Raw genomic sequence first — 25,484 nt, forward strand, 5'->3', positions numbered from 1 at the left:
GAGAAAAAATTCGAGACGATTCTCTTACTAGAAATAAAGATATATTGCCTTAAAGATTGAACGAAATTGGTAATGAGCACTCGTAACCCCACATTTGTTTATTTTGGCATTTTATTTCTTCTTGGCTTGGCCCGTTCCTGCGTCATAGCCTTCTGTCGTTTCGTTAATACTTTTTTCTGTTCCATTTCCCATTGTGTTTTCCCTTTGCGCACTCTGATGCGATTTTTAAGATAAAAAACTGTATTATTTTCTGTATTAACTCTGACATTAATTTAAAGTGATAATATCTTTAATTTAAGGGGTAAAAATCGTTTCAATTTGGACACCCATAAAATACAATCCTTCAGGCATGATCTTGAACGCTCGCGATAGTCCCAGAATTCTCCAAGTATCCAAATAAGGGAAAGATAGTAATGAAGAAGAATTAATCGATCGCTGGCTTACTTATTTGTGTTAAAATCCGTTATCATAAAGTCGCTTAATGAATAATTGAAGAGGTGCGAGAAGTGTGAAAAAAACGAATCACATTTAAATGCGGGTGATCTTGAAGATACCGTTGCTCTCAATATAATGAGAATAAAAAATGCAAATATCAACATAATATTATGTGATATTTATATACAGACGCGCCGAGTCCGGCGAGTACTTCCATAAGGATAAACGCGAGCACGCGTCTTTTCATCGCAGAGTCACCCAACGCCAACACCGATATTCTTGTGCTCAACGTACCACTTTGTTTCTCGTACCTCGTTAAAGAGCGTTTTATTATTCGCGATTTCTTAATTAGGAGTATCCGCGCGTCAAGATTATTATAACTCATGCGCACCAACACTCGCAATCGCGATGAAATAGCGAGACTTTCCTTATACCGCGAGACGCTGTGTATACAAGCACTCGCGATGCATCTGAATCGTTTTATGGCTGAGAGCTAGGCGCGAACGGGCAGAAAAGTAACGCATCAATCTTCTTCCGAAAGAATTTGACGTTCTCGCGAAAAGATGCTTTTACGTGAGACCGAGTTCTGGGCATCGATTTTTCACTGTTTTTTCAAAGTCTGGATAAGAAATTTTATAATCGCAGTTGCGATTCATCCGCAATCTCGAAAAAATGATTTTCTCTCTCGATTTTCCTATCGATCCTAACTTCCGTGTGGATTCGCCTTCGCGTTCCTCCTGCAATTTCACTCAATAACTCGACGATTCTTCCGAGCCAGAGAAGAACGCCAACGCCATATGGACACGCGAGATCCGATATTCTCGTTGTTCCATCGGATCAAGGGACACTCGAGACTTTGCGAGGATCCTCTTTCCCATGATCCGCTGCTCCCTCGTCTCCCCACTGCTCTTAACTTTTCAAGAGCATCGTCGTGGAGGATTTCTTGGCTTCGTCGTCGGGGCCGTGACTTTGAGCCGGAAGATTCTTGAGCGAGGCGATTACCGACTGGAATCCCGGAGGCACGTGCAGCTCGCGATTTTAAATTGACGAAAGTGAGAAAACGCGAAGCGGGCAAAGCAAGTTTTTTGCTTGGTGAGCGAAAATCGAGGAGGAAAAGCTTTCACAAGCTAATCCTCGTTGGCTGGCCCTAGTTTTTACCAAAGTTTTTATCGAAGAGGACAATCGTCAAGGCGCGAAGGTTTCCACGATGCTAAAAGAGCGACCGAAGCGAGCGCAGGAAGTAGGACGAATCTGATTTCTCCGTAAACGTCAAATCGGCAAAAGTAACGGAATAGTAACGACCATTTGGATAGTGTTAGAAAAAGAAGCGCACAGATGCGCACCCCGCTTTGAAAAAAGAACCATGAATTTATAGTTTACAAAAAAATAACAACGAAAAATGGTGTTGAGTGGAAAAATGTGTGCATATTTCTCAAAATCCACAACTTACGAGTGACTCGCCAACATTTTAAGGCTCGTAATTCGCATTATTACGAGACCATTTATCCCGTTAACGGGATTCTCGTAAACTCCGCATTTTCAAAGCGTTTTTCGTCGCTGAACGCGAGTATGAAGTTCGCGCGACTGTTGATCACTTGGCTCCCGTACCTTTTTAAGTTCCGCACTGGCTACGCGGCCGAAGCGATTAAAACGAATGGAACGGCATGTGTGTTTCTCATTAGCGGAAAGGCTCAAGTATCGAGCTGTGAACTCCGGGTCATCCGCGAGGGGTCATTATTGTCGTTGTACCAGTCTCATGTTGCGGTGTATTGAAACCACCGAAGAAAGTTTTCCGCTCGTGTATTTGTACGTGCGGACACACACGAGTCTTCATGCATCTTCTGTAATGTCCGCTCTTTCGATGACGTCTCGAGATATTACGGCGGGCACTCTCCGCCAGGGCGAGATGTGCTTGTCACACTCTCGAAGAAAAGCGAAAGTATACGAGCCGCGTTATTTGAAGGCGGATAGAGACGCGTACGAATTCGTGTGTCAAAATAATTGGCTGTTGTTTTATCCTCTTTTTCGTTTCTCTTCGGAGTCTCTCGCTCATTTTCGTTAACGTTTCTCCTTGCTCTCTAATTTTTCTAATTTTTATTTCCTCCGTGAGCTATTCTTCCTCCATAAGATGGGGCAGCAGCCTTTTTCCAAGTTTTTATACTCACATTTTCTCCTGGCTAATTGGCTAATTGAACGATGGATGGAACCCGAGCATTGAATTTCGTCGCGGTTACGGGGCACGCGCTTGTAGAACGCTCGAGTCCGAAAGTTCATTGTTTCGGGGCCACGCAGAATGTTTCACGGATTTTTGACTCTTCCCTATTTATTCTCTCGTAGGAACTTTTGCCACTTAATTTCAACGCGATTTCTGAGAATTCTAGGGCGAAATATTTGTAAGTATAAATGGAACGCCGCAAGTTCTCGAAAATTCGGACCTCCCTTGTAAAATGACCGTTCAAAATACTCAAAGAGCTCGCGTGAAAAAACGTGAAAATTATTGAATTCATGCGTTACTTGTGATTCAAAAAAGCAACTGAACTTTTTCGCTCTTTTGATGATCAAAGAAACGATAAATTTTATTCTCGCAATTATTGAAATTACGTGTAACTTAGTTGTTGAGATTGATAATTTTTTAATATATTTATAGCGGTTAAAATACTTTCGTAGTAAAATCGTCAAGCTAAATGTGACAACAGCCATTTTCTGTTTATATGCGTATGCACGTCTATATTTTAAACCAGCTGGCTCATGGTTTTGTCGAACCTCCCCCGCAGTTTACGTCCTCATAACTCGTTAACCTCAAATAGGTGTTTTTCTATTTCCATTTCCAAGTGATTTTCACCGGTAACGAGGCTTTCTCAAGACATCACTGATATCTGGAAGCATTATATTTTCTTATTCTCGTTTTTGGCTCTTTGAAGTTGGGAGGATCCTATTTCATTGAGTCCAAATGCTCGCACAGAAAAAGTGCCTGGCATGAGAGCCTAAACTTTCAAAAAATGAGATTTTCGTAAATTGTTTTCTCGACAACTAGACAGTAGATCCTATACAATAATTCCGAGAGTAGATGCACGCCGTATATTTCCAAATGTAAACTCTCAAAGTTGGAATTTTCAATTTCCATTAGATTCGCATGAACTTCTAAACGTTATAAACCCTCCGAAAAATTGGCAACCAAATTGCTGACCCAAGCCCGCAGGAGGTCGCGGTCGGAAAGTAGCTCAGAGCATCGCAGCCAAGTAGCTCGAAGGAGCGTAGAAAATAAGTAGGTCAAAGGATTTGGCCCTGTTCGTAAACAAAGCATGGGCGAGTCGTCCCTTGACGATTTGCCACGTCGCCCTCGAGGTCGAGCCTCGATGCGATTGGACGTCGAGTTTCAAAGGATGGGAAAAACGCGTTGATGAATTGGCTGCAGAATTGTACATAATTCCATGAAGACATTAGAAAGCGGCAGCGCGCAGCAAGGAATATTTCGATCGAAATGAGTGTGCGATTAATACACGAAGTGAGAGCTTGCAGAGAAGGGAGAAGAAGAAAAAACATATTTTTGTGCACACACGAAGTTTCTCCGCTGCGCGAAATGAAAACTATTGTTATCCGGGATGTAAAGACGCAAGTACCAGCAGCCGTTGTTGCGAGCAGCAAATCGAAAGCGAGATCTCGCGCGCAGCTAATAACAAAACGATTCAAAAAGTGTCGGAGCCTCGATATGGAAGCTGTCTACATATTTACACGCGCTCGAATAGCCTCGAGCGTCTATCAAACGCGTGTGTATACGTAATGAGGAGTAATCGCGGTGAGACAAGAAACTAAATTATCGGAGAATATAATCGACATCGATGCAGAGCGAGCTAATCGTAATGAGCGTGGCGGCGTATTTCACACAACGATCGCTCGCTCGACGAGCGCACAATCACTTTGTTCCAGAGAATAAGAGAAGGAGATGTTAAGGGACCTCTCTCTGCGCGTGAAATATAATCGCTTAACTCGCTTTCTAGCGTGTGATATTTCAGAGGAGATTTGTGACCTCGACTTTCTGGCCAGGAGCCCAATCACTTATTATTTCTTCCACGCACTCGCTTCACTTTTGCATCCAACAATGCACGATCCTTCGTCGTTAATGCGCCTCCGGTTTATTCTCGATTCATCATATTTTCACTGTCAGCTTCGAAGCTGACGATGCAAGCAGTTTCTTGTCCTCGAGAAGCGAGCACGACTCTCGACGCGTTTCGATATTCGCGGCATCGAGCTTGGTGCACCTCCTTAAACGTGATCCGCCGTGCTCGCCGGGAGGCCCATAAAATTTGAGGCAATGACTCGCGTATACCTGTGACCATTCGGGCGAGAATCGAGTTTGAAGAAACGAGAATTTCCACACGAGGCACTTTGACCTCGAAATGCTTTGTGCGCGTTTGGTGCTGCTTAACTCCAAATTCGTATTTTCCAGCCATCCCATTAGTCTCGGTATGCGATCACGTGTGCAAATCGATTCGACTCACTCTCCTTTAAGGGAGTCGTACATTTTTGTTAATTGAGTATAAAAAATAAATTTGTTTATTCGTATGGCTCGGCATTCGCAATCCGCCGATTTGTCGAGGCGTTACACGCAATGATTTCTCAATTAACTCGAGCATATTCGCCGAGCAGCACGCGTGAGCATATCGATGCGCGTGTGCGTCTCGAAAGACGGCAGAAGCACATGCGTGCGCGTGGAAAGAAGCGCTGGAAAAGGAGCGAAGAAACTCGAGTAGCACGGAGCGAGCTTTATGAGCCCAGTATCAACAGTCGCCGCAGAAACGGTCTCAATAAACTCCCCGCAAACAATCTTTCGGTGTTTCTCACTCGCTGCTTGTCGACGGCGAGTTATTTGCGGAAGAACGATGCTGAAAACGTGGGCGAAACTACCGTTTAATGGACTTTGAGATTTTGTGAGTAAATGTTTGAAGGAACTGACTTTCCTTCAACGAAATTTTATTCCATTTTTTTTCGAAATCATTTTTCCTGCGGTGCCTTTTTTTGTGAAGAATTCCAGGTAATTTTTCTCCTCCTCGCTCATTCGTCGTCGAATTCACCAACTCTTTGTCAATAACAAATGAAGAAACGAATTCTCATTCGGTTTGGAATTGCCCGCGTGTGCCCGAGGGACCTCGAGATTACTCATCCGCTCCGATTGTCCGATCTGCTCTCCACCCGCTCCCTCCCTCGTCCTCTCCTCGCAAACAATAATTATGAAAAGTTTGTACTTGGCGAGGAATAGACACACCGATTGCGCGCGTTACTCGTATACAACAAACCGCTTATTACTCGCAGTAAAATAAAATCCTGTCCGACATATCTCTGGCAACGCACGTGCCCACCGACGAGACCGATTGGAAATCAGCAACGAAATGAGGTGAACTGGGCTCGAACGAATCTCAAAGTTTTCATATTTTTCGGTGCAAACTAAATTCTTTTTTCGTGCGCATTCAAAACTTTTTATTTTATCGATAAGTGTATGGAACTGATCTTGCAACGGGACTTTTTAGGGGTAAAAATTCCTCAGCAATCGAGTACAATCATTTTAAAATGTGGAAAATAAAAGTTTACCATAGAAAAATGGGCAAATCGAAGAAAGGAATTCCGAAGTTTTAGACACTTGAAATTTTCCTGGGTGCAAATTTGCACCAGCCTCGTGTCCACGGGTTAACGAAAAGTTCGAACCTGCGCGAAAACTCGACCGCCGATTTCTTCGGGGCGGTTTTGCTACAAGGAAAATCCCAAAAAATTTTCGTCATAAACTGCGCGGACTGCCGAAGACTGACGTTGAAAAGTGATGATCAATATTATTTCCGCAGGTGCAAATGAAGAATGGAATAAAAATGATTGAAACGATTCTCGCGTAACAGTTTTTTTTTTTTAATAGAGAGTGGCAGGCGGTCGTAATTTTGTTGTTGCTTCTATTCCGGGCTTCGTTGCCGTGTCTTTTGATTAATGTGGCTGCGTTCTACAGCTCGCAATAAACGTGTTTGTGGATACGTACGATGAGGGAGAACGCTTCAGAGCGGAAAATCAAGTTCTAATCAAGAGTCAGGTCGTTATGAATCTTGAGCTCATCTTTTACCGGGCGGAATCACAGAGTTGATCGGAACTTCCGTGTTCCTATGCAGCACCATCGGCGCCGGAAGAAAAACTACACAAATTAATAATAAAAATAAAATAAAACAGCGACAATTCTGCAGAAAACGGCTCGTAACGAGGTTCCATTGAAATATACGGATACGAAAAGCACTCGCTTCGTTATTTTTCTGACGAACGCCCCGACACAATTACCCGGCACTCGCTCAACTTTTCGCCACAAATTTATATCTTCTTCGTATACGCGCTTCCAAGTTCTCGCGATTATCTAATAAACGTGTACGCGCGTCTATCGCGTACCTCCGATGCATTATGCTCGCTGCACAATTGCACAGAACACCACATGCGCTGCGACCCGTACGTGCGGCGAGGAGCGGGAAGCTTCGAACGGGAAATTGATTCGTCTGAGTCTGCCAACTTCAGGAAATACCGAGTGTCCAAATCGCGGGAGCTTTGCTCTTTGAGTTTCGACCAAAGAATTTGCTCGCAATCGAACTTATTTTGAAAGGGGATGAGAAATTTGTTGATTCGATATAAAAATCGTGACGAGCGCAGCTAAATTTGTTAACGCAACGAAAATTTGGCTCATTCCGTAACTGCATTTTTGACCAATTCGATCGACGAATTTCCCCACTCAAAGTGACGTGCGTTCACAAATTTGAGAGTGGCACGAGACTCGAGTATTCTCAGGCTTTTTTGCAAATTCAAAATGAGATTTGACCGTTGCAACGATCGAACTTACACTCCGGACACCCGGTATACGCAGAGTGTATGGATGCAAGTTTGAAAGTGAGCTGAGAGGCTCTCGTCGTCGACAATGGCTCGTCGGATACGACTTCCTTCGTGAAAGAAAAAAAAAATTGCAGGAGTGAACGGTTCCGGCTATACCGGATGATGCATGCGAAAATTCTCTTCCCCGTTCGCGTAAGAGCAATAAATCTCGTTAGAGGCCTCGCAAGACTGAGGTCTTTTAATCAGGGGCGAGAGAGATCGTTTCAACGCGAGCGTTAATCTCCCGAGCCTCAATTAACGCGATATCACACACGAGACCCGCGTCCCCGATTCTCACTTCGTACGATTCACTCTTCGCGACCGAAAATTCGATAAAATCCCGTGAAATTCGATTTTTCGGGTGGAGCGCGGCAAGATTGCACGCGCGTACGAAAAAAATGAAAAATGAAAATAAAGAAGCGGCTTCCCGTCACTTTTGCCTCGTTGGAAGAAACTCTCGGCATTGGAAATCCAACGGAATTGATAGAAATTAAAAAGTCATTGTTGCGACGTACTTTTCCGAGGGAAAGGCCCGAGAGCTTTCGTCAGAACTCATCAACTCAATAAAAAAATGATTGATCGAAGAACGGAACGAATTCGAGCACGAGACACTATTTTTGAAAAACTCCGATCAACTTGTAACGGCGATTTTCAAATCGACCGATTATCGAGTCCTTAATGTTTAAAAATTGTTGTGATTCCCATGAAAGTGGCGGCACGATGCCTTCGCAATCGATCGCAAAGTCAAGAGGCGAATGATTAATGAACAATTGAGGAGCGATTAGGTCCCGCGTAACAAGAGACCGGACTCCGATCTCGGGCGTAGCTTGCAGCCGAAAAAATCCATGCGGGTGAGCGGAGGCGATCCACTCGAGGAATATTTCACCGAGAAAAATGAGCTTATTAATTATTTCTTTCACTCAAATTAAATCGAATTTAATTAAATTCAATTCGTAATTTTCGTATGAAAAATTCAATTAAACGAAGCTGCTCCGCGTTCCACGCAAGTTTCGTCCTTTGTGAACAATCGATTCGATAAAACAGAAGTAAATTCGTTTGCTGCGGAATTTTTAATAACTTTTTTTTAATAACATTCGTTGAGCAAAATCACTGAAATTCAGATTTCCGTTGTAACGGTAATTCCAACATTTTGCTCCGTTTTTTTCCCTTCCAGAAGCCACCAAGTTTTTAAGGAGTTTCGGTACCGAAGTCAAAATATTAAGAAATTGATCAAATTTGGTGATAATGTTCTTCAACATCGAGTGCGAAAACTCAAATTTTTTCAAAATTTTCTTCTACTTAGTTATCGAGTAATTACGCATTAAAGCAGATTTCTCATGCCTGGAATGTATACCTATATATATGGAAACGCTATGCTTATACACGTAAACTTTAGTGATCGATTATTCGATAACTGTGTAGAAGAAAAATCTTAAAAAATTTGTGTCGTCAAATTTGGCACTAAAGAATATGTTCACCAAATTTTATAAAATTCTGAACTTTTTGAATTTTTTAATTTTTTTAGCACGGATTAGCATGGCAACATTGTATCGCCTGTACCGAAACTCCTTAAGGGATGGAAATTCAATCCCGAGGGGAGAGATACGGAGGGGCGCGTCGCGCGGAGAAAGTGTAAAGTCACGTGTCGTCACAGCAGGCTCGTTGAACTTCGAGTGGCTTCGAGCAGTTTCCATCGGGCGGTGTTTCCTCGTCGCGGTGTTTGGAAAAGGGGTTGGTCCGAGGGTTGAACAACCATGGGGTTGAGATTCCATCGTTTCTCTTGTGATTTTATTCGCCTATTAGTACTCCAAGCTACGCGCAATAATCGACAGATTAATATACCGAGCAAAAGCCAGTTTTTCGTACGAGGAACAAGGTTTTACTGCAATTTTATTGTCCATTTTTGAATAAAAAAGAAAAACGAATTTGTGCCTGATTTGTAAAAAAATTGATAAAAGAACCTCCAACTTTTTATTGATTTTTGTGTCTCGTACGCGAACAGAAAGAAAAAATTCGGCGAAATTTTGAATGAAAAACAATTCATAGTCGCAGCCATTTTATTTGTGGAGTAATCGAACGAAAAAATTACATTTTTTCTGGAACGATGAGGCTCCGGGGTCGCGTACGATCGAGCGAGCTTCGAGTCGAGGCCGAGAGAAGCCAACCGGGGAAATCTTCATAGGAAAAAAGGAGCGCGAGAAAAAACTGAGAGAAAAAACTGGAAAAAAGTGATAAAAATTCAGTAAATGGGTGGCTCGTCGTCGAAATGGCGAAATTGTTTCCTAAGAGTTGCTCGCAGCGCGGCGTCGTAGTACTGTCGAGCCTCGTCGCGTTCGTCCGGACGTCGTCCCCCCGCGGACGAGCTCTCCTCGTTCTCATCTTCCCCGAGCTCCGACACGCCGCTCACACTGCTGTTCTCGCTCCTGCGATTAGACAAACTTGCCGTGACGATTTTTACGCTTTTGTAGAAATAAATAATACGCCGCGCTCGCCCCTCCCTTCTGGCAAATATTAGGAAAAAACAGACGAAATCTCGTCGCCTCGCACCCGCGTCCTTCGACGCTTCGGTTTCGTCTAACGACGATTAAGCCGGCTCGCTTGTAAAACAAAAACAGAAAAACAGCGACTCGAGCCGTTTCGCGAGCGCTGTTTTTGTCCCGGTTTTCCTTTCGTTCGAGGAAAAAGCTCCTTTTCCTTTCGAAATAGCGAGCAATAAACCGGCTCGGATTCTCCCTATTTTTCGATTTCTCGAATTGAAACCGGTCGGGAGGACGAAGGACGAGAATGACGCTTGCATTTGTCAGCCGTTCCCTTGAAATCTCGTAACGGTGCAGATATTTTTTCATCGCTTAGCCACAATGATTTATTGTGACGAGGACGAATCGTGGCTTTCAATACAAACAGCAATTGTGACGTGACGTCGAATTGGCCCGAATCCCATGGACAGAAACGAAAGGTGTGAAACCTTTGAAAACGTCAAATTATTGAAGAAAGTTGCTCGATCACATTATCCAATTCGAGTGGTCCAAAGTCGGAAAAGAAAAAGCATAAGCTTGCCTTTCACGAATAGCGAAGTAACGGGCACAAGCCACAGTCAAAGGAACACGAATTCCCAAGGAAATTCTGGCTTTCGAAAGCGAAGCAAAAGTAGATGAACGTTCGAACGCACTAAAAGGTGGAAAAATCATGACGACGAGCGGTACGAACGCCCAGGACTTGTGTCCGAGCTCAAAGTCGATCGCTACCACGATCGTCGTACAAATAAAAAAGTGCACCAGGAGCCATCGGTGTACGAACGTATGAACTCATCCAGCAAGAAATTTTGTCGATAAACTTCGTTTTTCTAAGTGAAAAGTTTCAGTTCGAGGAGCAAAGTCATTGATGAAAACGAACCTTCGTGCATCCGAACGAATGATCATCACTTTCATCATTGAGATTCAAACAAATATTGATCGAAGCAACAACTTCAAGTTTGCATGATCAAACCCATGATCGCAGTTGCTTCGCAGCAGCCACTTTTCGCTCCAGCCATTTCGTTGATTCTTCTCCAGGGAATTATCAAAATTTGATTGTACAAACTGAATGATTTGGATGACGCCGAAGTTTGCAACGTTAGAGTCCAACGAAATGATGCAAAAAAACTCAAATAATTCCAGCCATCCCCAATTTTGTTCCCCGTCGAATTTGCAATTCGTAGTTTTTCAACCACTACGAATCCCTTCGTTGGACGATCGTCCAACGAAGGGATCCGGTCGGATAATTTCCTTTCTTGGTCTCAGTGTTTGCGTACAGCATGCCCATCGTGTGTCGTCCCGAAGACGTTGGTCGCTTTTTAACACGGTGCATAGACAGAATCGACGAAGAGCGAGCAACACCGGGAGACTCTTGCTTTCTAAAATAATAAGCGAAGGCTGCGTGAGCGTACTCGCGTGCATCGAACCGACGCGTGCTCAAGTACAATGTTTTATATGTATGTGCACGAATCATAAACACACGTGTATAATTATAACATACGTTAATACTTTTTGCAAGTACGTTCTCCAATTCAATACGCGGCCGGGACAAAAAGCACTCGCGTATATGTATGCCTTTTTCAAGTTATTTATTTGCTGAAATACGCTGCAAAGAACGGTTTCTTGATGCCAAGTAATTAAAAAGAAATTTTAAACACCCTCATTGTGTGCCCTGCCACGGGTTTCAGTCCGCGCAATTATTTTTATTACGTACGTATACGTTCACGCGTCTTCGACTGACTTCGGGAGCGACGTTCCCTGCGCGGGGCACTCAATTGTCACTGGAAGCAACTTTTTTTCACCGAAGCGAGTTTCGTTTCTTACAGTAGAAATATCAGAGAAATAATAGAGCCGGGGACCATAAAAATCTTTTTTGAGATCTACTGAAATAATTTGTGAGTGTCGAAATGAATTATCGACGAAGAGACAAACGAAATTAGCCGAGCAATTGATTTTTACGGTTGTACAGTGTCTGCCCAGATGACTGAACTCATTAGTTCAGCAATCGCTCGCCGACTCACTCGTTGGTTGAGATCCAACGAGATTTTCACACGAAGAGCAAGAGAGCAAACTCAGCCACTCGTGCCATCGTTTGCCAGGAGCGTTACAGAACATTTTTTTCAGAGAGGAAGCAAATTGACGAAAGGAAAAATTGATTTTCCCTCCGTGAAGAGGCTTCTGTGGCGTGGAACAGTTGCGAAAGCTCGGGATGATTCATCGAGTGAAGAAAGCGAGCGGCGGGCGAATCGACGGTGAACGAGAGGCCTAAGGACGACTAGACGAAACCTCGCGTTGGAGAGAGGCAAATAAAGACGAACGTGAGGACGAAAAGTCGCTGCGACGTGAGAGGCCGGCGTAGGGACACGAGAGAGCTCACGCCTGCTCCCCTCCTTGGTCCAGCAGACCAAACTCCGACTGGAAAATCTGACGAATCGGGAGGCCTCTGAGACGAAAGTAAAAGTGACGATCGCCTTAATTAAATTTCATTTCCATCAGAATTTCAATGCCAGATAATAAACTTGCACAAAGGTCCTGAAAAAATTGGGTTATTCAAAATCATCGGTGCGCTTCGAGAGCATTCATTGGAGCTCACCGACATCCGCGATCGGAATTTTGGCGTTACGACCGTAAACGAGCGAGACATTAAAAATTGTTAATCGCCCTATTAATTTGAGGTTTGCGTCACGCCGAGAAAAGGCTAACAATCGAAATAGGTTGCACGAGCTCGTAAAAGATGCGAAGTACCGACCGCGGCCACCGCAATCATCTCCCTTTGTTTTTATTGTATTCATAATCTTCGACACTAATAATATTTATTAGTGAAAGTTTCTGTGCCCAAAGTAGCTGTTTGTGTGCGCGTGTGTGTGTTCTAAACAAAGAAGTTGCCTCCGGTGTCGAAACCGATGATTTTCGCTACGAATATCCCCTCTCGTGACCGGAAGAGACCAAAAATATTCCTCCTCGCTTCGAACCCTATGAATATCCACTCCAAGACTCGGCACATGACGTCAGCATTTCGCAATCTTCGCCCAAGCCCACGGTAATGAACGACGCTGTACAAACGAATTTCGTTAATGGGATTCTGAGCATAAGGAAAGCTCACGAGAATTGAAATTTGAAAAAAAATCCTGCGGGCGTGCGACTCTACTGGAAATGGAGCTGGCCAAAAGTCATAAATTTAAACCGCATTTGAGGGAGTGTTTTTAAGGCGTTATATGCACTTGTGATGGGCGGAAAAATCGATATTTTTTTAATTAAATATTATTCTTCAAGTACAATGTCTGAAGAATATTCTCACCAAATTTCATAAAGATTCGTAGCTGTGGGTATTTCGACCGACCGCTCGATGCGCTCGGTCGTCAAATGCTTCGTCTTTTTTTAAAAATACTTTCGCGGTGGCCACGATTACTAAAAACTATTAATCCGATCCATACGAAATTTATACCACTTATTTATTATAACAACAGCTAGGGCCTGGACGAAGGATTTCGTATTTGGTTGGAAAAAAAAATTGTAACAAAAACCGAAAATTTTGCACCTCGAAAAATGAATTTTTTGTTAAAACTGTCGCCATTTTTTTTTAATCAAAATCTTTACAAATCCTTCGTCCAGGCTCAAGATATTATTATAATAAATAAGTGGTATAAATTTCGTATGGATCGGATTAATAGTTTTTTAGTCACCATGTCGAGCGCAACTGATGCTCAAAAAAGGTGCTACTGGAATACAGCTGGAGTGGCGCACATTTTGAGAAATTTTTTGATGAAAAAAATTGTACAAGCACATGAACACACGTACTAATGAACATCGTTCACAGTCTTTCAATAAACATTTATTTCCTGGACGAAAAAAAAATCAAGAAAATCACGTTTTTTCACCTGCTGCAAGTGCATATAAGGCCTTACGCCGAAAACTTGTGAGTCACTTAAATTTCAAGTTCACGCAGATTTTTAAGTCGTTTTTGGTCAGGCAGAGGTTTTTCTGGTTCAGGATCAACTAGATCATTCAGTTTTAGACGTTAACTCATCGATACCGAGTTTAGTTCACTATTTCAAGAGAGAAAACTGCGAAAAAGTGTGATTAGAAAAAATGAATCGGTTTTTCCCATTTTATTCTCGTTATTCGATCAATCTGAAAACAACGATTCCGAAAAAACGAGCATTATTATCCGCACGCAGGGAGGGTCGTACCATTGAGAAAATTCTTGCTGGTCTCTGCCTCCGGTCGTGCATCGACAGGCCAAAAATAGGTCACGAGTCCCAGCCTGGACCTGTCTCCGGAAAATCGATTGAAAACTCACCATACAAACGTGCTTTCCGTCCAAAAACCGATTTTTTAAGCCAACACGATCGTTTTCAACGCCAAAGAAAATTTCCCAACAAATTTCACGGCCCTTTGATCCACCGCGTAATGAACAGCGTGGTTTGGGTAAACGATAGTGGCGCCACGGTCGAGTGCACGAATACAAGAACGAAAAATCCATATCCTGTACCAGGAGCAAAGAGTCACCGCGAATAGAGGCACAAACGCGAATAAAGACGCGGAGGCACATGCACGGAGGATCGCCACGCTTCTGTTGATGGATTCCGTTGGTTTGGGGCGGCTGGAGAGAGAGAGAGAGAGAGAGCAGGGAGGGAAGGAAAGGCGGAGGGCGAAGTCGGATTCATGGGCTCGTGATCACAGGATTCGATCCGGTGGCACGAATTTTCGGTGGCACACGAAGACACGCAGATGACTCGTTTGAATAGCCGACGCAACCAACGATCATGAACAATAGCGCGGTGAGTGAGTATTTCGAAATATAGAGAATATGGCAACCTTGTGCTCTAATTGGGTTATTACTTTGTTTTACATTTACGAGATTGTGGCAGGCCATTTGAATGTGTAAATTCAGCAGAATTGAAAACTTTCCAAGTTCAACTTCCTCGCGATAAAATCTATCGAATTTGCGGGCTTCCGAGCACTGCTCCAGCCATGGATTCACGTAATCGTCGCACTGCCAAACAAAACGGCAGGATAAAACGAGCCAAGTTGAGTGAATGAAGTCGAGCTCAAAAATCGTTGAGCGCAGTAGAACATTTTTTCTCTCAAGTGTCACAGCTTCTCGTACAATTTGCGATACAGAATTGAAGGAGAAAAATAATCTGGTTCTTGGCGTGGCGCACACGCCGGAACTTTTGCGTTTCTTTTATTTTTCACAAATAGCTGCCCCATCGAGTTCCGAAGCGATTTGGGAGCTCATATTTACATCGACTTCGTGATCGCACTCGGTCCATTGACTTGATCAGTTGTGATCGGTAATTGGTCGAAAGTCGAGGGCACTCGAGTCCTGGACGTTGTGCAGGACGTTTTTTCGAGCACTCGCCTACAAAAATGGAATTTTTTACAAAAGTGGAATCGTCGAATGTGAATTTTTGATATTCGGGGACTGCGAGAGGAATTCTTCCAGGAAAGTAGTAATAATTGGCTGGATAGCTCGATCCCACGTCGCCGGGTAATGTCGAGTGGAAGGACAAGAGGCTTCGACTGATTATTCGAGGGATTTTCTCTTTCTGCGGTGGAGCAAGTCACGTGGTCAGGGTTCGGACGAGTCGAGAGACCAAAATACGAATTGGGAAAAAATGAAAATTAATTCGGCTCTTTTATCGGCTGTTACAACAAATTAACGATATTTTCCAGTCATTTAGTCTCATTAGCAACATTCCAACGCTGTTTTATGCCTGAGAACGAAAGAAAAGCCCGCGTGCTTTCGAAAATATTTGAAAACAGTCGAAACTCAGTTTCGTCACTGGAGAAAACTCTTGACGAGCGAGTTCGAAGCAAACTATGTTTTCCATGGTCGATTCCGTCGTGAATTGCAATCGGCGTCTCTTTCGTCCGCGATCTACGAATGTAGCTCAGATATCTGCAGCTCCGTCGGTTGGCGAGCGATACGAGCAGGGAGATAAAGACAAAGAAAGTCTGGACCGGAGACGCCGGGGCAAAAGAGTCGAACGACGATCTCCCGCGCAGGAATTTGCCACTTGCGTTGCGTTTACGGATGTGTGTCATCGCTGCGGCGGATCGGGGAGGAAATTCTGTAGAAATTTGAGAGGAATTTTCAAAAGATTTTTCACCGAAACTCCCGAGGAAGCTGACTAATCGAAAGCGATTTTCATCAGGACGCGTGCCCCTCGAACAAATCAATCAAATCAATCGAACGCGATGCAGAAGCGATTGGAAGACGCGAACAGCGAGTTTTCTCTCGCCGCGGTGCGGGTTCCGAGCCCGCGCGCATCGGCGACGCTGCGCGAGCTTTCGGACGGCGCTTTGTCGCTGCCGCGGCGCGCGGATTCGACGTTTCACATTAGCACGCGTGCATCGTGGCACGAACGTTCGCAGAGCGTCGCATCGGAGCACGGATCGTTGAGTGAATGTAAACCGACCGCAATGCGATACCGTTACCAATTTTTTCAGCGCGGTCAACGCGCGGGCGCGCTTAATACCGAAGTCAAAACCGCGTTGGAGACATTTTTCAGAGCGGCTTTTTGCGCGGTCAACCCCGCGCATTGGTCACCGCTCCCGGGCCGCGTTTCCAACTGTTTCTTTCGTCGCTTCTATGTGTTCCATTTGATTTATTCACTGGTGCGAGCTTCGACGAGATCGAATGTCGCCGATACCGAGACCCGCTGCGTCGGCGTGTCGCAATTCGAGTATCAAAGTATCTTTCCGTTTAAAAGTAACCGGCGTGCCAAAAGGAAAGGGCGCAAGAGCGGGGCGAGATCCGAGGAAAAGCTCACCCGGAAACGCTAGATCCGTTTACAGCGGAAGTCGAGCTCCCGAGGAAAGAGTCGCTGCTCGCCTCTTGAAAAAATAGCAAAGGTATACCTCCGGGCTCGTTTTCTCTTCGAGCTTCCAATTCGGCGTACGTTCTACGATTAATAACACTCGTTGAGCGTTTCGGGCCGCGCGCGCATCGAAAGTCGGATATTTTCGTACCGGAATTCAAGTCGAAATGAGCCCTCGCTCGGATACGATTATCTCATCATTTCTCGGCTCGACTTATCGACGTTTTTCTCACGCGAGCCCCGCCGGAGGAGACTCTCGGGAATGGGAAGCCTCGAAAAAACACCCCCGATCTCCGCCGGGTTTATTATAAAATGGAGACAATTTTCTCTCGGTCTTTCTCTCAAGTGACGCCGCAGCGCTTTTCTCTATCCCAGCACTAAATTATCGAGCCCGTAAACCCTCAACGGGAAACGGGGACACGAGCTTTACTTGTGGTAAACGAGAAACGGACGGGCCGCCAAACCAGAGAGCATTTTTTCGCTTCTCTTCACTTCCGCGCGAGTCTCTCTCGCGTCTCAGTTATTGCATTAGTCATCGATCGCGGTCGTTATCTGTGTAATTCAATTCTCTCAAAACCCACATATTTTACGAGCCTTTTCCAAGCAGCCCGTTACCCCGAACAGGCTCTCTTTTTCTCAACTTTTCTGCTCATTTCGACTTTCTTTCGTTTCCTGGGAAAACCACATCAAAGTTCACGGTCTCGGTGCAATCACGTTCGAGAGTTAACGGCTCAGGTCGAAATTCCACGACTTTCTGTACACTTCCGGCAATGATGTTGGACAGAAAATTTTCGAGTGTTCGGAAGAATTTCATTTGTCGGTGTGCATGCAAAACTGAGCGGTCGAAATTCTAACAGAAAATAAAAAATCTTGGAATTTCGAGCGTCGAAGCGTGCGCGTAAAATTGTGAATTTTTTCATTTCGAATATCTCGAATGTGGAGCCATAAATTCTTTTCAAATTTTGCACGTTGTTGGATGAGAGCGTTCTGAATAAATTTTCAGAATTTCGAAGAAAAAACAATCCGAATAATTCTTTCGCGAAAGCGCAACTTTGATGGGGAGTTTACCCGATTCAATTCGAAACGTTTTCGCTTCGAATTGAAACAAAATATTCCCGAGAAAAAAAAACAGAGGAAATATCGCTTCGAAATGAAACGTTTGGGGCAAAGGACAAAGGTGAGTGGAATTTTGGCTGACCGAATTCTATCGTAGCCGAGCTGGGCGTTGAGAGCAGCAGCGAAAGCGAGAGGATCCTCGGCTATGATGGCGCCGTCTTCGTTCACAAAGCTTCCCAAGCTCAACTGATCGAACGAGGCATCGAGAGGAGTTTCCACAGCATTCGTAATGCTCGTAGGACTCACCGGTGCAGAGGATTCGTCCAAAACGCCTGAAATCGTCGCCTCGTTTTCCACGGAAAATTGGCCTAACGAGACGAAATTAAGTGAGCGTTTAATAACGCATTTTCGTTCATCGAAAACAGCGGATTCGTGTTGACTCGGGGAGTGATTTTCGATGAATTTACTCGTTTGGGGATCGGACAGGAAGTCGCAAGCTGGCGGGGTCCCCGGAGCGGCTGCGAGCTCGTCGAAATTCGATCGAGGCTTCTGGCCATCGTCGTCCAATGATCCTGACGTCCTTGCAGCCTCATCCTCGTCTATGAGAATAAAAAGACGGGAGAATAATGCTCTCACGGTAATTGTGAGCTGAAGACAAAAATTCCAAGACTCTGATTCCTCGAACATGAGTTTTTGGATCCGAATCAAAAGACAAGAAAAATTTGAATCGTTTTTGCTCCTCTTTTCAAATCCGTTGCAGCATTTTACCTTCCGGCGTGCAAAAAGCACCGAGAAAGGAGCTCAAAAACGTTACTTTCCCCTCGACTTGGTCCCCGGAACAATTTTAAAAAAAATTCAATCAAATATTTCAGTTTAAGGGGGTCCTGCTTTAGGAAGTCAAAAAAATCTATTGTTTTCGGGAATATTTTTAGGATAGGAAATAACTCAGCATAGCGAACTATTCGGTATAGTTTCAAGGATATTTCAAGAGTACGAAAACATTTTTTTAATGTGAGAAATACTCATTTGTACATAGTTTATGCGCGAAGTCTGATTGTCGCAATTTCTCAGCTCCGTACAATGTGGATCGTTGTGTGCAACGAAAATTCCATTATTTTTTCTATTTTCATATATTTTCTTTCCATCCGAATCTATGAAAACCCGAAAAAATAGCGAAATTGTATATTTTTAGGGAGTTTGAAAAGAAAACACTTCCAAAGAAGAAGAATGTCAGTTCGACGTGCTGTAAATATAGAATTTCGCAATTTTTTCCGGTTTTTATAATTTCATATGGAAGAAAAATATATGAAAATGGGGGAAAAAATTGGAATTTTCGTTACAAACAATAATTACGATCACCACATTGTACGTAGCTAAAAAACTCTGACAATCAGACTTGGAGCATAAACCACGTACGAATTAGTATTTCTCGCACATGAAAAAAGTGTTTTTGTACTTTTGAGAGATCCTTGAAACTGTACCGAAAAGTTGGCTGTGCTGAGTTATTTCCTATCGTAAAAATATTCCCGAAAACATGGATTTTTTGTCTTTCTGGAGCAGAATTCCCCTGAAAAAGTAAATTCGATAGAGGATTCAAATCGAACCTTCATCACCGCGTCGAACAATGGTGAGATCATCGTCGTTGGACGAGGACCTAGCGAGTGTGAGATCCGGTGGACTTTCCTCATTTTCCATTCCTCGGCGACGTTTGAATTTGACGAAGCGTTTAAGATGCTGTGCAAAGTTGGGCAGACTCGATCTTATCTGTCGATTGAGGCTACGCGTGAATAATCGATTGATTTGAAAGCCCATCGATCGAGGGGGGAGAGAGAAAATGAAAAAATGTGTCGGGACCTTTTCGCCGATGGATCGTGACAGCGATGAAGTTTTTCCGAGCTGCTCGCTCTCGACGAAACTTCCGGAAAAGGCGCCGCTTCGCATGGACGGGGTTTTTAAAAAGCCGGGCTGCTGCCGCTCCTTTGAGTTCTGTGAGTTCATCGAAGGAGTCATTTCCCCCCGGGGCGATTCGTCCGCAACCTTGTCGCCCATTTCCATCGATTTTTATTATATTTTTTGTTATTTTTCGTACTTTTGAGGATCGATTAACAGAGCCATGATCGGAGGTCACATCGACTCGGTCTCACCACTCAACCTTCATTTTCCTCAAGTTTTTTTCGATCGTGCCAAACCATTTTCCCGAATTCCCACAGCCCACTGAGCCTCGAGATCTCTTTTTGTTTTCGTGTCCCGACAACTTCGTGTTTTCGCTCAAACATTTGGCCTTTTTCAAACGAAAAACTTGAAGAAACGAAACAATCAGTTGGTCCAACAGAAAATGCTCGTTTCCTCGTTCACTCAACGAGCGTTTCGTCCTTACTTTTTTGTTTATTCGTCCATGAGCGCCGATCATCGAAACCGATGACGACGATGGCGACGACAAACCGAGAAACGACGGTAATCCTCGAACTCCCATGCATGAGGGATCGTCCAACGCTAACTTCATAGTTCCGAGGGAAATTCGAAGGGCGGAGAAGATTAATGGGTCGTAAAGATTCCCAGAAGGAGCCTCGTTATATGGACACTCCGGTCGCCACCATTTCCCAGCCCGGGGAGGCTGCTCCGCTGCCTCAATGTAAAGCAGCAAATAAAAAACTTCATCGCGCGATAAACATTCCCAAAAAGAGCTTTTGATATATGGACCTCCGGTGCTTGAAGGGTTCTGTTAACTCACCTCAAGAAAGAATAAAAAGAAATTGTTTGGCAGCTCAGAAGCAAGGCAGCCGGAGAGCAAGTTCCAGCACCGAAAATTCCGGATTTTGGTTCGAAAAAATCGATACTCGTTTCTGGCTTTCGAGAATATTTGAAAAGAAAAATGATCATTTTGATAAGTGGAAGCGAGCGAATTTTTGGAGCAGGGAAAACCGTTTGAAATCGCGACGCTGAAGTTTCCAACGTTGGAGTTCAACGAAATGAACGAAAAAAACGTATTTAATTCACCAATTTTTTATTTCACGAATCGTTGGTGCAGTTTGAAAAATTACGAATCGCCAATTTGGCAGGGAACAAAATAGGAGAATTACTGGAATTATTTAAGAGTTTTTTTCGATCATTTCGTTGGACTCCAACGTTGGAAACTTCAGCGTCATTTGAAATCGTGGAAAAAGTGGCGCGAATAGAATAATTATTGAATCGTTGAAAAAAGCGAATTTCCAAGAGCGTTTAAACTCTGGGAATTCGTAACACAACAACGACGATGAAGGAACGGCATGAAAATTCTTTTGGAGAGGACACCGCGTCGAGTTAAATTTGATCTGTTTCATGGGTCTCGGGGAGCAGCAGCTGCACGTATTCGCACAAGTTGAGAACAAGCAGCGCGATTTGTGCAGGTAATAAAGATTGTGCAATGTCGCAGCGCTTTCGGGCTCTCTCATTTCACTTGGGGGATCTGCAATTCAAATTGTATAGAAACCGTGTGCGTGCTGGAGCCGCTGGAGCACCAATAGCAGCGACGACTCGCGTGCATATGCCTTTTACTCGGTCGTGAAGTCCGCACACCGAAACCATCCCACGAGAAACTCATTTTTCCGTGCTTTTTGTGTCCCCTCCCATAAACAAAATTCGTCTCCGACGAAATTTCGGAATTATTTAAACCCACGAAAATCCTTCGGATCATGAACGATCGACAAACTTTTTACCTAATAAGACGGGCAAAAAAACTATTTTCACGAATTTTTTTGACCGGTACGAATTATAAATATGGTTATAAAAAGTGTCAGGCCTAAAAAATACGCTTTTGAAATACACAAAAAAAATTGGTTATATCCGCACTGTCGATAAATCGCTGTATCGGACGATCGGAGAAAAAACTTAAAATGGTTTTAGATCAATGGGTAAACTGGTATAGCGCGTACGATTTTTGATTTTTTCAAAAATGACGTAACGGCGGCCATTTTTCCAAAAACTACGAGAAAGCACGTTTTTTTCATCGTTTTTTGCAAAAAAAATAGAGCTCCTGGTAAAATTTTGGTAAGGATCGGTCGAATAGTTTCGGGGAGAGATTAACGAGCCCCCCAAAACCGTAATTTTGAGAACAATGCGCTTAAACAAAGGCTGGTACGCGGTACCGCAGTGGGCGGTGCGTATTAGCGCGCTCGGACAGCCGAGTAAACGTCGTTCAAAAGTACACTTGGACTGCCCGGATCTTTAGAAAATTTTAGTATGATACTTTGAAGTATTGTATACTTTCGAAAAATGTGATGAAACAAGAAAGAAATTTTTGAAAATTCTAATTAGGGGAGACACCCCTTAAGGTAGATTATGCTCGAAGGATCGTATTTTACGAGTGTCCAAATTGGGCCGATTTCAACTTCCTAAAATAAATTCCTCCGGGAGACAGTTAAATTAGGAAATTAAGAAATTAAATTAGCCAAAAATTCTGTGTAAACTTCAAGATTTTCTTAAGAAAATCGTTTCGGGGACGAACTACCTTAAATGAATTGAAAAACGAGTTCGATCTTCGACGCAGGCATGCAAATATTAATTCGGCCATTAAAACAAAGTACACAAGCGTGCGTGCGAAAATTTTTGTTCTTTTTTTCGTGACTTATGATTTATCATTTTTCACGCAAATGCAGAGTATTAAATCATAAACAGCGACGATTTAAAGTAACTCCTGTACCGCGTGCTAGTCAAATGAGTGCTAAATATTCAAAACGCATTTAGACCAAGTTTAACGTACCGATTAAATATATTGTTAGTGGATTTGTATTACAGCGTATCTTATTAACATTTAAAAATATAAAAAACGCTAGTTTTGCAAAAGCATCAACTGATAAATGCAAATTTCCACGCTGACACATTTTCACTGGTATTTTTCAAAGAATTATCTGCCTTTTTTCATCGATTTTATTCCAACAAGTCTCATTTTGTTCGTCAACCGGTCCTCTATGAATCCACTATGTAGTTGTTTTTTTAAACTTGATCGTTTCACTGTTGCAGCTAATCGTTCATTGAGTGAAAAAACTTTTTCATTCATAATTTCTCTGAGGAATGAGTTCAAAGGAAAATCTACGTGGTGAATTCGTAGAGGATCAGTCGAGGAACAAAATGAGACTTGGTGCAATGAGAACAATGCTGAAGTTTGCAACGTTGGAGTCCAACGAAATGGGGGAAAAAACATTTTTAATTCACCAATTTTTTATTTCACAAAATATCAGTGCAGCTTGAAAAACTACGAATTGGAAATTAGACAGGAAACGAAATTATTGGAGAATTACTGAAATTTTTCGAGAATTTTTTTACATCATTTCGTTGGACTCCAACGTTGCAAACTTCAGCCTCGCCAATGAAATCGGTTAAAAAATAGAGATGATTATTTGAAAAATAGCTGTGAAAATGTGTCGTCATGGAAATTTGCATCTGTCAGTTGATAGTTTTGCAAAACTATCATTTTAAATATTTTTCCACGTAAATAAAATATGCTTGAATACATATCTACTAACAATAAGTTTAATCGGTACGTTGAACTTGGTCTAAAAGCGTTTTGAAAATTTAGCACTCGTTTGACCAGCGTGCAGTACAGGAGTTACCTTAAACCCGTGAAATGCGTATTGGTACCGGGTTTGCGAGCAGGAGAATCAAGAATTTGACGATAAATTTGAGCACTCGAGAAGTTGGAAGGTGATTAATCACGAGATAACCGGTCAAGCTGGTAACTGTCACGGAGATTCGGAACGGGATGCAACATTGTAAGGCAAAGGAAAGATTAATCGAAGCCGAGGGCGAGCTCGTCCCGAGGGCCGAGAAAAAATAAAAGACTTTTCCACGCGCGGTGCCTTCGATCGCTCGAGATCGCAGAAGTAAATTGAAGGCAGACTCGAGCGAAGCGTGTTCGCAGAGGAGCGGAGGAATTCGGAGACTCGAAGAATATTGCGATTGTTTTCCTTTCGGGGAACACGCGGAGCTGACAATGAGTAAATGGCTGATGTAATAAATTTGTCAGGCTGCTGCTGCTCCTGCTAATAAAGATCGGTTGGGAATGCGACGCAGGGAACGGCGCTCGTTCGATGGCGAAAAACCGATTTTCTTACCCCGAGAAATCCCAGACGATTTAGTCGATCCGGAAAAAAACCATTTTTCCCAATGATTTAACGACGAAATTCTCACGACGACGTGAACTCGGATTCCAGGCTCAAAAATTTCGGCTCAAAAATGCCTTGGCAACTGATTTTTTGCCTCGAACATTTGGAGAATCACCAAAAACAATTAATTCCCAAAGCGACGGTTTCGAACGCGCGCAGCTACGAAGAATAACTCGAAAACGATTGACTCGTCACATTCGGTCGAAACACTTCGGCGCATTCACGGTCCGAGGCAATTACGTGCGCTGACGAAAAATGATGCGCTAATCTGTCATAATTCGTAATCCACGTGGGCCTTTTCACACATTAAAGTGCGAGTAGGAAAACGAGTTTCCGAGAGGGCGCGTCGAATGAATAAAACCGAGGAGAAAAAATCGATTGCAATTAGCGCTCGCACGGGGTCTCTCCACGCGCTTGGAATCAAGCTTGGAAAGCACCGGAGGAAAAAAGCTCGATTGCAGGGTTCGTGAGCGGAGCTGCTGCGCTGCATTTACGATTTTCAGTGGAGCCTTCGAGCCCGAAGTTTCGATTGTTCATTCAATCGCGATTAAAATGCAATCAAAGAATTTTTTAACGACGACCGCACCGCTGACGAGTCTCATTTCCAAGCTACACGAAAATTCAATAGGCACTGTTGGGGGGACTCTCGAGAGTCGTCGATTTCAAGGCGAAGTTTGATGACGAAAAAAAAGAGAAAGAAAAAAAACGCGGGCCTGAGGGGTCGATAAACCTCGTACCCCCTCGTACGTCACACGTTTGTGGGATTAATCGGAGTGGAGGGTGAAAAAGGGCGATGCCAGTTCGCCCACGATCGGTGAGCACGGATACGAGACAACAATGACGAGTCGAGAATGACGGCGGTGTAAAAAAAGAGAGAGAAAAATGTTCAAATTATAAACAACAATGAAAGGCGAAGGATCGAGGAAGAAAACAAAGGAGCGAAGGGTCGAAGGGCCGGGAAAAACGTGGACGAAATCTACGATGACTCGAACAATGGTAAAGACGCGGGTTATTTTGTTGCACCGAGTCCTCGAGGGCCCAAAGAAATTGAAAAGTCAACGACGCGTCAAAAGTTAGGAAGAAAAATATCGAAGCTCGGCATATGTAAAAACATTTTTTTCCTCGTGGTTATCTCACATTTTGTACACGGAATAACGTCGCGTGGAATGCTCATCACAATTTCAAAGCGAGCGCTCGTTTTTCGTATTCACGTCACCGAATTTTTCGTTTCACCGGTAACTTTCCATTGACGTTTCTTTAAAACAATTGACGTAAGAAAAAAAGCATTTGAAGAATTGTTGTGAAAAAGCTGATAAAACAAACTATAATAAGGCTCCACTTAACCGTGGAACGCTTTTACCTGTAGTAGTATAGAAATGTCAATTTTTTAACACCAAATATAAACAGTGTGGTGCGACAGTCAAAACGAAACCTTGAGAAAAAAAACGTTTGACATTTACGAAGACGATTTTATCTCGGGGATAGAAAAAATTCAGGCGTTTCAAATTTATTCTTGTATCATAAGGTTAATATTGAAATAAATTCGTCACTGAAAAAACTATATTTCACGGAGAAATCACGATGGGACTTGATAAAAAAAACGTTAACACTGAGCCGGGTGATTCTTG

The 25,484-nt window shown here is 43.3% G+C and overlaps 1 protein-coding gene across 4 annotated transcripts in view; it reads right to left on the reverse strand.

Annotated features, from left to right (window-relative positions):
* Positions 1-25,484, reverse strand: part of jvl (javelin-like) — an 85,986-nt gene that overhangs the window by 59,234 nt on the left and 1,268 nt on the right. The window lies entirely within an intron of this gene.

The sequence above is a fragment of the Venturia canescens genome, chromosome 2, assembly GCF_019457755.1.
Source record: "Venturia canescens isolate UGA chromosome 2, ASM1945775v1, whole genome shotgun sequence".
Classification (NCBI taxonomy): Eukaryota; Metazoa; Arthropoda; class Insecta; order Hymenoptera; family Ichneumonidae; genus Venturia; species Venturia canescens.